The sequence below is a fragment of the Hemitrygon akajei genome, chromosome 7 (assembly GCF_048418815.1).
Source record: "Hemitrygon akajei chromosome 7, sHemAka1.3, whole genome shotgun sequence".
NCBI lineage: Eukaryota > Metazoa > Chordata > Chondrichthyes > Myliobatiformes > Dasyatidae > Hemitrygon > Hemitrygon akajei.
Window position 1 is genome coordinate 45,758,379 of NC_133130.1, and position 14,238 is coordinate 45,772,616.

The following is a 14,238-nucleotide window of genomic DNA, read 5'->3' on the forward strand; positions in this document are numbered from 1 at the left end:
CCTAACTTGTTCAATCTCTTGCACACAATTTTACATTGATCCTTATTATGACCCAACTGTTGTGGGCAGAAGTATACTGCTGCTTCTGTTCTTTCTACGAATGAAGAAATCACTGGCAATAAAGCAGTTTAACACCCACTCCCATATTGCTCATGAGGATGTGACCTCGCGCATTCAAATGATGACAAAGGTATTCTCTCAGTGCTATCATGTTCCTGGACTTCTACCATATGTTACTAGGTCAGGCCATGGCACCTCAGTACTCTTCGCGTCTTTGTTTAGTAAGTGGAAATTACTGATTTTTGGAGAGTGTTGATAAAATCTTGGTGAGTTCCTATTTTAATTCTGTAGATGGTTGCATTTTATATGAAGATGCAATGTTGTGGAAGGAGTGAATGTTGAGTGAGGTGAATATGGTGCCACAAACAGACAGAGAATATAGGGATATGGATCATGGGCAGGCAGATAAGATTAGTTTGATTTGGTATTGCGGTCAGTGCAAATACAGTGGGCAAAAGGACCTGTTCCAGTTTAGGCTTAAGTAAATGAATTGGGTTTTGGGTTGTGCTCATGACCTGCACTTAGCAGATGGTTGAAAGGTTTTGTGGGGCTGGGGTAAATTAATTGTCATTTCATATAGAGTAGCTGATATTTCTTTGCAGCTACAACCAATTTTCCTCAACCTCCCTCCCCTCCCCCCCCAACCATCCAGGCCATGCTGTCTTCTTGCTACTACCTGTGGGCAGGAGGAGCCTTAGTTCCCACATCACAAGTTTCAGGAACAGTAATTACCCTACAATCAACACTGAACTGATTCTACAACTTACTAATTCACTTTCAAGGACTCTTTACAACTCATGTTCTCAGTGCCTCTTTCACCTCAGACGGTCACCTCGGAAGTTTGGTTTGGGCCCACAAATCCTAAGAACTTTCTACAGGGGCACAATTGAGAGCATCCTGACTGGCTGCATCACTGCCTGGTATGGGAACTGTACCTCCCTTAATTGCAGGATTCTACAGAGAGTGATGCAGACAGCCCAGCACATCTGTAGATGTGATCTTCCCACTGTTGAGGGCATTTACAAAGACAGGTGAGTAAAAAGGATCCGAAGGATCATTGGGGACCCAAGTCACCCCAACCATAAACTGTTCCAGCTGCTACCATCCAGAAAACGGTACCGCAGCATAAAAGCCAGGACCAACAGGCTCCGGGACAGCTTCTCCCACCAGGCCATCAGACTGATTAATTCATGCTGATACAACTGTATTTGTATGTTATATTCACTGTCCTGTTGTACATACTATTAATTATAAATGACTGTAAATTGCACATTTAGATGGAGAAGTAAAGATTTTTACTTCTCATGTATACGAAGGATGTAAGTAATAAAGTCAATTCAGTTCAATGGTAGATATGCTTGAAGACCACCAGTCTCAAAAACAGTTACTTTCCCCAAGTAATTAGGCTGATCAACACCTCCACCCACTATCCCACCCAACAACAATCCCACACTACTTCTACTTTATCATTTCCTGTCAGTCACCTTATTTAGTGACATGCCTCTGTCTTAACTTCACTTTATGGATATACAATCAATCTAAATATATAAGCTATTTTATGTATTATTGTATTAACATTTGTATGCTTTTTCTGCTGCATTGGATCCAGAGTACCAATTATTCCACTCTGCTTTACACTTGTGTACCAGAAATGACATTAGACAACCATGAATCTATTGAGTTTCAAAAGCTGGGAGGCAAGTCGCACTCCAGAGATAAAGATCTAGTCTAATGGGTGCTCCATTGCCAGAGGTACTGTGTTATATTTGAGATGTTGGAGTACAACCTTATCAACTTTTTGAAGTACAGTTAAAAGTTCTGCCATACAGTTTTGAAAAACAGGAACGTTTTCACTGATGTCTGGGCTAATATTTACTTCTCCATATCTTTCATTTCCCAGTTGTGAGATTTCTTTTATAGTCAGTATCATTATTGATATGCTGCTATTCTTTTTCACATTGTAGCTGTGGTTTACATTGCAGAGAGACTTAATTGGCTGCTGACTGCTAGAAGAGTTACAGAAAATTTGAAAGAAATTGGGAGGAAGGGATGAGGAGAGAAAAAAATGAGATGGGCATATTTATGCAGCACACAGAAAATGCTGGAGGAACTCAGCAGGCCAGGCAGCATCTATGGAAAAGAGTAAACAGTCATTGTCTTGGCCTGAAACATCGACTAGTTACTCTTTTCCGTAGATGCTACCTGGCCTGCTGAGTTCCTCCAGCATTTTGTGTGTGTGTAGCTTGAATTTCCAGTAGCTGCAGATTCTCTCTTGTTTATGATTGGACATATTTATGCAGTTTTTAAATGCCTGCACAAGATACCATTTATTTGTTACTGCTGCATGCTGTTAAGTAATGATATTGTAAGATGCTTTATACTAAATACATTCTATAAGCAAATAATGCTTCCACTCTCTTTTCCTTGTGCCAGTTTGTGTTTATCAACGTAGAATTTAATCTGTAGATTGTCAGTTTGGGTTCTCAACCTTTCCAGTGCCTCTGTACTTCATCCATCTGCTTTTGGCCATTTGTGATTCTTAACAAATTTTGGTAGCCTTTTTGCTACAGCTTCAGTTCATTGCCACAGATCATGAATGGCAACGTTTACAGCTGGTCCTTCAAAGGCTCCTTTACTTATTTGCCGAAGTGGATGCCGCATTACATATAAACAGTCTGTCCCTTGCATTCTGGCTGTCATCAGCACACCTTTATAGTTGCTTATTGTGCCATACTTTGCTCTGGTATGGATCAGCATCCTGTACTGGAGTCAAAGGTTTTTCATTTTGACTTGTTTCTTACATCTTTTTTTCCCAGTCTTTTAAAATCTGTACCCCCTTAAGATCCCTTTCTCATTTTCTTGAAATAAGATCTATGCCAACTTTCACAATGATTGGATGTTTTCACATTGTTTGTGCCTGTCATGCCCACAACCTATCTCTTTTTGGTCCTCTTTCAAAATAAATGATGATGTACCTTTTCTGGTACTTCCTTATCGGTATTTCACATTGTATTTTCACTGAAAAATTTGCTCTTTTTGTTCACCCAATTTGAGTTGCATTTTATTGAATTGATACTGAGTAATTGTACACTCCATCTGGCTTTATAATGTGTAATGGTTGGTTGGTTGTAGTGGGTTAAGAGAGAATTGCTGGTGAGAACAAAAACAACCCCAATCTTCAGAGTTAAGTTTACGTTTCCGAGTTTTAAGCATCTATAAAATTTACCTTACAATATTTTTTCATCAAACCAAAATTGATATCATGCCTGTATGAATCTCATTAAGAATCAAGTTCTTTGTTTTGAGTGAACTTTTCTGTCCACAATATGTATTTATTTCTAATAAAAATTTGTTGCTTTAAACACTTTTATACCACCGTGATATATACATATTCAAAGCGTCTTGGGTCATTAATAACATTCAAACAGTCTGAAAAATCTACCCAGCATCATCAAATTTGCGACTGTGCCAGGTTATGTGATTTGATTGTCCCTGTAAATTTTGTGTATGTTTTCTGAAAAGTTTTGAATTCTATTTTGTCTTAGCAACAGAAATTCCTTTATATTCATCATAACATGTGAAACAATATGAATACCAAAAATTATGTTGTTCAACAGTTGATTATATTATTTTCTATATTTGGTTTCACTTATAAGATGCATAATGGTATCAAATTGAGAAGCAGATAAATCATTGTTCAACAAATGGATGGGTATATTTAGTTTGAGTTACTTTTGATTTATTTATTGAGATACAGCGCAGAGGCCCTTCTGGCACTACGAGCTGCACTACCCAACAATTCCCCCCCCCCCCCCCCCCCCCCCCGATTTAACCCTAGCCTAATCACAGGACAATTTACAATGATCAATTAACCTACCAATCAGTACGTCTTTGGACTATAGGAGGAAACTGGAGCACCTGGAGGCAACCAATGTGATCACAGGGAGAATGTACACATCCTTATAGACAGCAGTGGGAATTGAACTCTAGTTGCCTGCTCTGTAAAGTGTCATGCTAACCACTACGTTACCATGCCATCTCTTGCAAATTTCTACAGGTGTACTGTGGAGAGCATTCTAATTGATTGCATCACCATCTGGTATGGAGGGGCCACTGCAGGGTCAGGAAAAGCTGCAGAAAGTTGTAAACTCAGCTAGCTTTATCATGGGTACCAGCCTCCCCATAATGGAGGGTACCTTCAAAGGCAATGCCTCAAGAAAGGTAGCATCCATCATTAAGGACCTCCATCACCCTGAACATACCCTCTTCTCATTGCTGCCATCAAGGAGGAGGTACAGATATGAAGACACATTTCAGCATTTCAGGAACAGCTTCTTCCCCTCTGCCATCAGATTTCTGAATGGATAATGAATCCATGAACACTACAGGACCTTTTTCCCCTCTTCTTTTGCACTTTAATTTTTATATAGTAAATTATAGTTTTTTATTATTGTGTATTGTGCAAAACAATAAATTTCATGACATATGCCAATGATATTAATTCTTGATTTGTGATTACAGGCAGGTAGTGCCAGGGGAGGTGAGCGGGTATTGAAGTTGGTAGATAGGTAGATGAATGATAGATGGAGACAGGCAAAGAGAGGAGGGGAACAATACATGGAGTGAGGAAGGGGGATTGGTGTGTGAAGATGGGGGCCATCTGCTGGAGGGAGATTGACAGGAAAACAATGTACTATTGAATCTGGACCACCAAAAGGACACCACATCAGGAACTCAGAATGTAGCAGACAAGATTGGAGAAGATGCACGTGAACTTTTGCTTTACCTGGAAGGACTGTTTAGGTCCATGGGTGGTGGTGAGGAAGGAAGTGTAAGAACAGGTGTTACATCGACTGTAAAATCAAGGGAAAGTTTCAGAGGTGCATCCATGTTACTAAATGTGTTATATATTTAGACCAGAAAAGTAGTTGTTTGGGAACAAAAATCACAATTATGTAATTTTTTAAAATGTGTGCCTTGTTTATATCCGTGGCTAAATGGTCTGTCTGGATGTAGAAATAATCTGATAAGCTGTCCTTAATGGAAGGAGAATTAACTCAACAGTATTTATTAATGCACTGTAAAATGACCTTTGCTGATACTTGATATTGATCTGTTTTTGCCTGAATCATAAATGAGTTAATAGTTGAGAGTAGGGAAAAATTACTCTGGTTTTAAATCAAACTTGGGGTTCAAGACAAAATTATAATTTATAATGGAGATGTTTTACTTCCCTAGATAACTTGGTTCTTTTTGACAATTGTGCAATATATACATGAACTTCAAGTTGGGTTACTAGGTAGTTCATGAAAATAGAAAAAGTGCTGAAGATCTGTCAAAAACATTAGAATGCACTGGAAGCTCTCAGCAGATTAGACAGCATCTGTAGCAAGAGAAAGAGGAGGTAACATTATAGGTGGAAGACTCTTTGACAAGAGATTGGACCTAAAACAGTTACTTGCTTATCTTTCCCACACTTGCTGCCTGACTTGCTGAACATTTCCTGCATTTTATGAGGTCGTTCAGTATTTTTTCTTTCTTTGTGATTGGTGCCTTTCACCAAACCTGCATCAAAGCCAAATTATCTCTGACTGTGGTTTCTGCCAGTAACTATCAAGCCTGGTCGCTTGAATTTTCACACGGCTCTCTTGGTGAGTTGTCCTACATAGTTTAGTTGAGTTTTTGACCATGAGGAGAATTAGGCCATTCAGCTCATTGAGTCTGTTCCGCCATTCCATCATGGCTGATCCATCATCCTTCTTAACCCATTCTCTTCATTTCTCTCCACAACCTTTGCTACCCTGATTAATCAAGATCCCATCAACCAATCTGCCCAATGACTAGGCCTTGCACAGCCGTCTGTGGCAATAATTTCCACAGATTCACCACCCCCTAGCTAAATAAATATTTCCACATCTCTGTTCTAAATGGACATCTCTCAATTTTGAGGTTGTGCACTCTGGTCCTAGACTCCTCCACTATAGGAAACATCCTTTCCATATCCACTCTATCCAGACCTTAAAATATTTGATAGCTTTCAATTATATCACCCCCCCCCCACCACCATTCTTCTAAACTCCAGTGAGTAAAGGCACAGAGTCATCAAACGCTTCTCATATGTTAGTCCTTTCAATCCTGGGATCTTTCTCATGAACCTCGAGCATTGAGCTAGCAACTCGGCTGCATAAAAACAAGAATAGCTTGCTACGGAACCACTGTCATAACAGTGCCCCGATAACCCCACTGCTGAGTTAAGAGCTATTCTTCTTCTTCTTCAAAATGTATAACCATACATTTCCCTACATCTTATTCCACCTGCTACTTCTCTATCCATTCCCCCAATCTATCCAAGTCTTCCTGCAGACACCGTTTCCTCAACACAGCCTAGCCCTCCACCTATCTTCAACTTGTCCGCAGACTAGCTACAAAGCCATCAATTCCTTCATCTAAACCATTGACATACAACATGAAATGAAGCAGTCTCAACACAGACCCCTGCAGCACACCACTAGTTAACAGCAAAAAAACAGAAAGGACCCCCTTTATTAACACTCTTTTGGCTCCTGCCAGTCAGCCAGTGCCCTGACAATGCTAGTATCTTTCCTGTAATATCATGGGTTCTTATTTTGTTCAGCTGCCTCATCTGTAGCACCTTTTCAAAGGCCTTCTGAAAGTCCAAATAAACAACATTCAGTGACTCTCCTTTGTCTATCCTGCTTGGTATTTCCTCAAAGAGTTCCAACAGATCAGTCAGTCAAGAATTCCCCATTAGAAAACTATGGCCTATTTTATCATGTGCTCTGAAACCTCATCCTTAATAATAGACTCCAACATATTTCCAACCACTGAAGACAAGCTAAGAGGGCTATAATTTCCTTCCTTCTACCCCCCACCCCCCACCTCTTCTTGTCGAGTGCAGTGACGTGCAATTATCGGGTCCTCCAGAACAATGTCAGAATCTAGTGATTCTTGAAAGATCATAACTAATGTCTCCACTATTTCTTCAGCTACCTCTTTCAGGACCCTGTGGTGTAGTCCATCAGGTCCAGGTGACTTATCTACCTCCACAAACAAGAGAAAATCTGCATATATTGGAAATACAAGCAACACACACAAAATGCTGGAGGAACTCAGCAGGCCAGGCAGCATCTATGGAAAAAAAGTCGTTGACATTTTGGGCCAAGACCTTTGGCCCGAAACTTTGACTGTACTTTTTTCCATAGATGCTGCCTGGCCTGCTGAGTTATTCCAGCAGTTTGTGTGTTGCTTGACTTATCTACCTTCAGGCTTTTCAGCTTCTCAAGCACCTTCTCCATTCTATTAGCAATGACCCTCACTTCTGTTGCTTGACACTCTCGCATTTCTGGCATTCTGCTAGTGACTTCCACAGTGAAGACTGACGTAAAATGATTATTAAGTTCGTCCACCATTTCTTTGTCCCCCGTTACTAATCTCCAGCTCATTTTCCAGCAGTCAGCTTTCCACTCTCATCTCTCATTTACTCTTTACGGGTCTGTTTAAAAAAAAAACTTTTTGTTTTCTCTTTTTTTGGCTAGCTTCCCTTCATATTTCATCTTTTCTATGTTTTTGGCTTTTTAGTTGCCTTCTGTTTGGTTTTATAAAAGCTTCTCAGTCTTTTACCTTCCCACTAATATTGGCTATATTATATGCCCCCTCTTTAACTTTTATGTTGTCTTTGACTTCATTTGTCAGTCAATGGTGAAGCAGAGTAAATATTTTCCATTGCTAACTGATGACACATCTGAGGTCAGGTCACCCTGTGCTTCAAATCTCAAACTCAAAGCACGGTTTCCTGTTGAATGGTATTTCCTTTTTATTAAGATGTTTGGTAGGTGTGTTGAATCTGTATGCAACAGTTTTTTTTTTAATGTGGCATATTCATTCAACACTCCTGTTACTTTTACTTTGAATGATCTGCATGTGATAACCATGGTGATTTCCAGAAGCCAGATACACTTGACAGATTTGGTTGGTGATAAAGATGGTTCATAAGGATCAAGACCTTATTCTCTTGGGTACAGTCATACTTTCCTATGGCAGTTTAAGGCACCTTGGTATAAGATAGATTTGATTTTTATACTGTGCCTGATTCAGGGCTTTGCTTAATATTGAAATTAGGTGTTCAAAATTGTCTGTGGAGGAGGGTTTGGAAAGGAAGGGAAACATGGCTTTTTCAAATTATGTGCATTATTTTCAAAGTTGAAAGCTGCTTCTGAAAACTCACTGAAGGCATTGAGATTTTTAAGTGGATGTTTACATATTTCTGCCCCTGTATCAATTTTTGATATAAATTTCCTGCCAGCGTCTCCAAAGTTTATACATTAAATGTGGCATGCGTTTTGAGGTATGTTCTAGTAAAGTGGATCTAAAATTTAATTTGACAGTGCTTCCACTTAAACTTTACACCATGAATGGTTGAGCTCTGTACATTTTTAGGCTCACTGGACATTTGGCGTGAATGCACATAGAGTATCACAGTTAGGAAAGAGGAAGTCAGCCACCAAAGTGATACGTGTGGCCATTGTATGTGTTTCATACTATCGTATCTGATAGTGAAACTGTGGAACAGGAATTGCTTAATCTCTTTTATTCTGCAAGTCCAGTAAGCCTGTCAAACTCCATCTGGGCTGGAGTGTGTGTAAAGGCAACTGGAGTAACTCTGATGTGTAACTGCAAATTGGCAAATAGCAGCATATTGAAAAGTGTAATAGAAAAAAATTGGTGAAAGAAAAATGCCTTTTATTCATGCACATTTTGCAGAAAGGAAGTAAAGTTTGATGATAAAAGGATGTAGCCTTTTTTGCTCCTTTTAATTCACTTTGTATGATACCATTGGATTATAATTAAATTCTTCACCATGATAATTAAGAAATATTTAAAAGACTTGTTTATCATCCTGCCACAACATTTCAATTAATGTGAGATGACTGTTAGCAGATTTAAGGTATTTAGCTCTGTGCATTTCGATAAGAAATGATGTTCAGAATGAAACTTCATCACCTTTGACCAAGGATAGAATGTTTGAATGAAATGAGAGTTAATCCTATTATGGGTGGTGTTTGCTTTCATATAACTTTACTACTACATTGAGTGAAATAAGAGAAATTTGATGTGGACCACTTTTAACATCTACCTTTGAACTGTCCAATGAATTGAATTCTGATTAACATAACATGTTTCCAATTATGTAAACGGTTGTGTCGATGATGAGTCATAATTTGTCTCATAATTTGTATCCAGTGTAGGTGCATCTTAGTTCTATTCAGAACAAATAATGGAATCTAAGTAAGCTGCCTATTTTTATGTAAACTATGTACTTAGGGTTTTTTTTTCTTTCCAATCACTGAATGAGATGCTTGTGAATTCACATTCACGGCAATAGTGGAAATTTTACAAGGCCCCTATTGTAAGTGAAACCCAAGAACATAAATGTAACCTGATTCTATTCTGTGGTTAGTAGGTTTCCTCTACACTGTACAGTAATGTTAGAGAATTTACAGAAATTGTGGTTGAAACTTTTTTTACAAAAATATTATTTCTTGCAGTGAATCCAACAGTGGTACACACTAAACTGAACCTGTTCAGCATTGATTTTATTTTGCAAATAGTATTAATTTTAAAAAATTTGAACTGTATAAGAGCCCAAAATGTATTGAGTTTGAATTGTTGTTGCATTAATAAGTGTTTTTTGTCCTGCATGTAATATTTCATATCTGGAATTATGGTATTTAAATATTTACCAATAAACCTATTTTTTAATACAATAGTATACAAGTCTGACAGTAATTTGCCCGGGAAAATTGGTCAATTACCACAGAAAGTGTATGGCAGACATATTGGTCATTGGACTTCGAAATAGATTAGTGATCTACTTGTAGGAGATTATTTCAAGAAAGAAGAATTCAGTAATATATGACCTGAAGTGCATTTATTGGGGAATGTTATCTGTATGTTTCATGGTGCATGGTGCTAAGTTCTTCACAACACTGGTTGATCACAGGCATCGTAGGACATAAGTTTTTCATTGTTGAAACTGTGGGAGAATGATGCAGTTCTACAAGTTCTGTGCAATAGTTCGTTTGTAATTTTCTGTGATTTTTTTCCATTGGAAGATTAAATCAGACCAAACAGTTGTTTTCATTGGTGCCAAAGTAAGGTGGGACACACCTAATACTAGAAACGATGTTGAAAAGAAAAGGTGTTAAAAGATCTGTAGTTGGGGTTTTAAGTTTTATAGGCATGGGATTGCTTTAGCATTGCCAACTACTGATGAGACAAAGCCATCAACAGTGACAGACTGAATTAAAGTCTTTCTGTCAGCCACGTGGAATCAAAATGGTGTGATTGCATTTATTTAATTTGAAGTAATGCATTATTCCAAAGTTAGGTTCTGATTCTGTCCTAAATGTTATGTGCCTTGAACACCAGTTCATTCTCTGAAACAATTAATAGATGAGTTTTTTATTTTGGGACATGTTCCTACAAATGTATTATTTGAAGGTGTTGAGACCTTTACATTTAGCTTTGAGATTAAATTCCTTCCTTGAAATAGCTTCCTTTTTATTTTGTATTTGCATTTGGGCAAACCAAAACACTGCTAACAGTGTTACATCTGTGGAAAGAAAAACAGAGTTGGCAATTCGGGTGAAGGACCTTACACCTGAACTGGTGAAATGAGGAGAACAAAGATGAGAAAATCTGCAGATGCTGGAAATCTATACAACATGCACAAAATGCTGGAGAAACTCAACAGGCCAGCATCTGTGAAAAAGAGTAAACAGTCAATGTTTCGGGACAAGACTGTTCATCAGGAGAAAACACTTGTTTTAAATTGCAAAGACCAATGTTGGGGGAAAAAACAAATGTCTCTGATAAGATGTAGATGATCAAAGTTAGATACAGAAAGAGGGAGAAAAGAACAAATTGAAACAGAAAGATATAACTACATCTGAGGAGAAAGGGATTTTAAAAAATCGATAGTTACCTGATATTGTTCTAAGATATTGAGTTGCAATGATTGTAACATGCCTGTTAAGCATAGCTTTATAATGTCAAAAGCTGAGGCAGAAAGATCCTGTAGCCTGCCGGGGTAAATATAAGTACTGTAACAGGCTACTGGAAGCCCAGGGCCACCCTTGAGGACTGAAGTTGAGGTGTTTGCAAATCTGCATTTGGCTTCTCCATTACAAAGAGATCACATTGTGAGTGCTGGAAGAAAAACAAGTGAATCGCATCATCTGTAATTTTTACTTAAATTGATTTTTGGGCCTTTTATAGAAACTCAAATTGGCTTACTGGAACCTTTCATACACCTTCAGGTACAGGTGTCCCCCACTTTACGAAAGTTCATTTTATGCCACTTCACTTTTACAAAAGATCTACATGAGCAACCTGTTTTCGCATTACAAAGAGGAATTTTGCTTTAATGAAAATTTTTCCCATATAAATTAATGGTTCTTCGCTTTACGTCATTTTGGCTTAAGAAAGGCTTCATAGGAACGCTCTACCTTTGTAAAGGGGGGACACCTGTATTCACTATTGTAAAGTAGGTTGCCGCAAAATACACAAAAAATAGTTGTATAAAATTGTCACCTTAATATTAGTGTTAAATTATCTTCATCATGTGTACAGGGACGTGTTAGGCCGAAGGGTCTATATTGTGCTACACTATTTAGGAGTAGGGCGAACAGCAGTTCAAAACTACTGTCATTTGTAAAGATTTGTAAAGATCTTTAGAAATGATCTAATCATAGCCCTGAACCCCACTTTCCTACCCAGTCCTCTGGAAATCTTGTAGTCTCTGTGGTCCAAAAATTTATCTGGCTTATCCTTCAATGTACTTTCTGACATGGTAGCAACAGCCCTCTGGGGTAGAAAATTCACATTTGTCTAAGAGAAGAAATCCCTCCCATGGCTGATAATTTTCCAAGGATCTTTCTTCTCCTCTTCACCCCAACTTCATGAGAAAGAAAAGTCAATTTCTGATCACTCATGGCGCCTCAGAATGTTGTGTGTTTCAATGACATCAACTTCCATTCCTCTGAACTCCAGGGAGAATACCCCCAATCAGCTTAGTCTTATTTATGGAATCAACTTAGAGAGCAATACCTGCACTATCTCATAGATTAATCGCATTGTACAGATAGGAAACAAGCGCTTCAACTCAACATGGCAATGCTGAGCAGGATAATACCGGTATTTGATCCGTATCTCTTTCAACCATTAATAATCCACATACTTGCCCTTAATGGTTTTTATGTGTTGCAAATGGAACTGCCTCTGCCACTCTTTTTTTTGGTAGCTCATTCCATAAACGTAAATATCTTCAATGTGGAAAATCTTGCCCCTCAGATCCCACTTTTATATCTTTCCCCTCTCATCTTAAACCTACTCCCTCTAGCTTTAAATTTACCTGTCTTAAGAAAGGCTGTAACCCACTACCTTAACTATTTGTAATTTGTAGCTTAGTGGCAGAGTGGGAATCACACTAATGGGATTGCTCCCTGGATGGACCCAGCAGGCTGAATAGTCTTCTGTGTTGTTTTCGATATAAGGTACAAGGAAAAGTATGACCAAGTAAAGACAGCATGGCTTTATCAAAGGGAAAGTGCACTCTGAGGATCTAACTAATTTGGTGCATTATGAAGAAAATAGAAATATCTGAAGCTGTGAGGTACATTTCTTTTTAATATTAGAAAATTTTTATGAATGTTTTCAGAACGTAATTTTCAGGTTACTGTGAGCAATTTTTAAACAAAGCAATTGATGTTTGACGAATGTGAATTTCCTTCCAAGGTAATAGCACTAGAAGAGTTAGCCTTGCTTCACAGAAAATGCTTATGGCCACTTTAAATGAAAGTTATTTAACAGTTTTTTTTGCTAACGTTAATTGATAATGGAACTAATCTTTTTCAAGTACCAAAAGATAATATAAATTTCGAGTAGCCCCTTAGAGTTTCAGCATATCAACATTATTTTTGAATTCCGTGACAAAAAGAACCGTCTCATTGAAGAATTTTGTTCAAGATAGACAGAGAAATGAAATTTAGTTAGAAAAGATTTCTTGATGAGATACATGTATAGATACAGGGTGAGCGACCCATTTGGATACAAAATTAGCTTGGTGGAAGGAAATCATAGGGTTGTAGTGGACTGTTCTTTCTAACTGGAAACCTGTGACCAACCAGTGGGTTGCAGCAGCTGTCAGTGCTGGGACCATTCTTGTTTGTCATCCATGTTAAAATTGTGAATTTGAATATAGCTGGCATAGTTTGTGGAGTTTGCGAATTGGTACGATAGTGAACAAGTAATGATGGTTATCTTGTGTTTGAAATAATTAACTGGAAAAATAGACCAACAAATGGGAGCTTGGAATTTAACTCTTGTCAAGTGTGAAGTTGTTTTGCTATGGAAACTATAGCCAGTGGAGGCAAGAGATAATTAAAGAATGGTAGTGCTGCTTTTGAATCTTGGTAGAATTGGGGTTATTGTCTACAAGTGTGGAGGCTGTGGAGGGAATATCTCCCATGGTATTGAGGCAAATGATGGTATGGAAGACTATAGCCTGATGATTTGAGGTGTGGTCATGGTCCATTGGATGATATAAGAAGGTGCCTGCAAGGTGATGGTTGGCTTCTGCACGGTTGTCATTAGTTCGCCAATCCCCAGCAACAGCAGTCTTGTCATAGGGTTTTCTGGCAGTGTCTGTCCTGGTCCTGAGTGAGCAAAGTGCTCCAAAAATGGGGGGGTGGGGGGTGAGACAGAGGTTAGAGTCAGTAAGAGGAGTGCAAAAATTGCCAATGTCCAATCTCTATAGTTAGTGAAGAATAGATCTAGAGAGGGTGAAAGGTTGGAAGGAGTCCAATTGGATGTGAATTTCTGGAAATGGAAGAAATAAGGTGGGAATGAAAAGTATATATGAAGACCAGTTTTCTGTAGCCATAGGGTGAAGTTTTGGGAGCTTTATTTGCCATCATGGTGCAGTGCTGTGCCTTATGTCCAGGTATGAAATTCATTTTCAATCCAGGATCAGCCAGAAATGGGGCACTTCTATCAGTTTTATTGTTCTCGTTCTCTGGTGTCAGCCACCAAAGCCAATCACACAGGCTTACTGTGATGAATGAACTTGCAAAAATGTTGGATACGTGACTTAAAGAT

General features: G+C 38.4%; 1 protein-coding gene across 5 annotated transcripts in view; it reads left to right on the top strand.

The window, feature by feature from the left end:
* The window catches only part of LOC140730399 (transcriptional-regulating factor 1-like), a 255,963-nt gene that overhangs the window by 108,709 nt on the left and 133,016 nt on the right, over window positions 1-14,238 (top strand). The window contains exon 1 of one of the 5 annotated variants that reach the window (XM_073050734.1): window positions 12,684-12,754. The exons of the other annotated variants lie outside the window; for them this stretch is intronic. The gene's annotated coding sequence lies outside the window, so the exon portion shown is untranslated. Of the gene's footprint in view, window positions 1-12,683; window positions 12,755-14,238 lie in introns of those variants that run through there. 5 annotated transcript variants of the gene reach the window in all.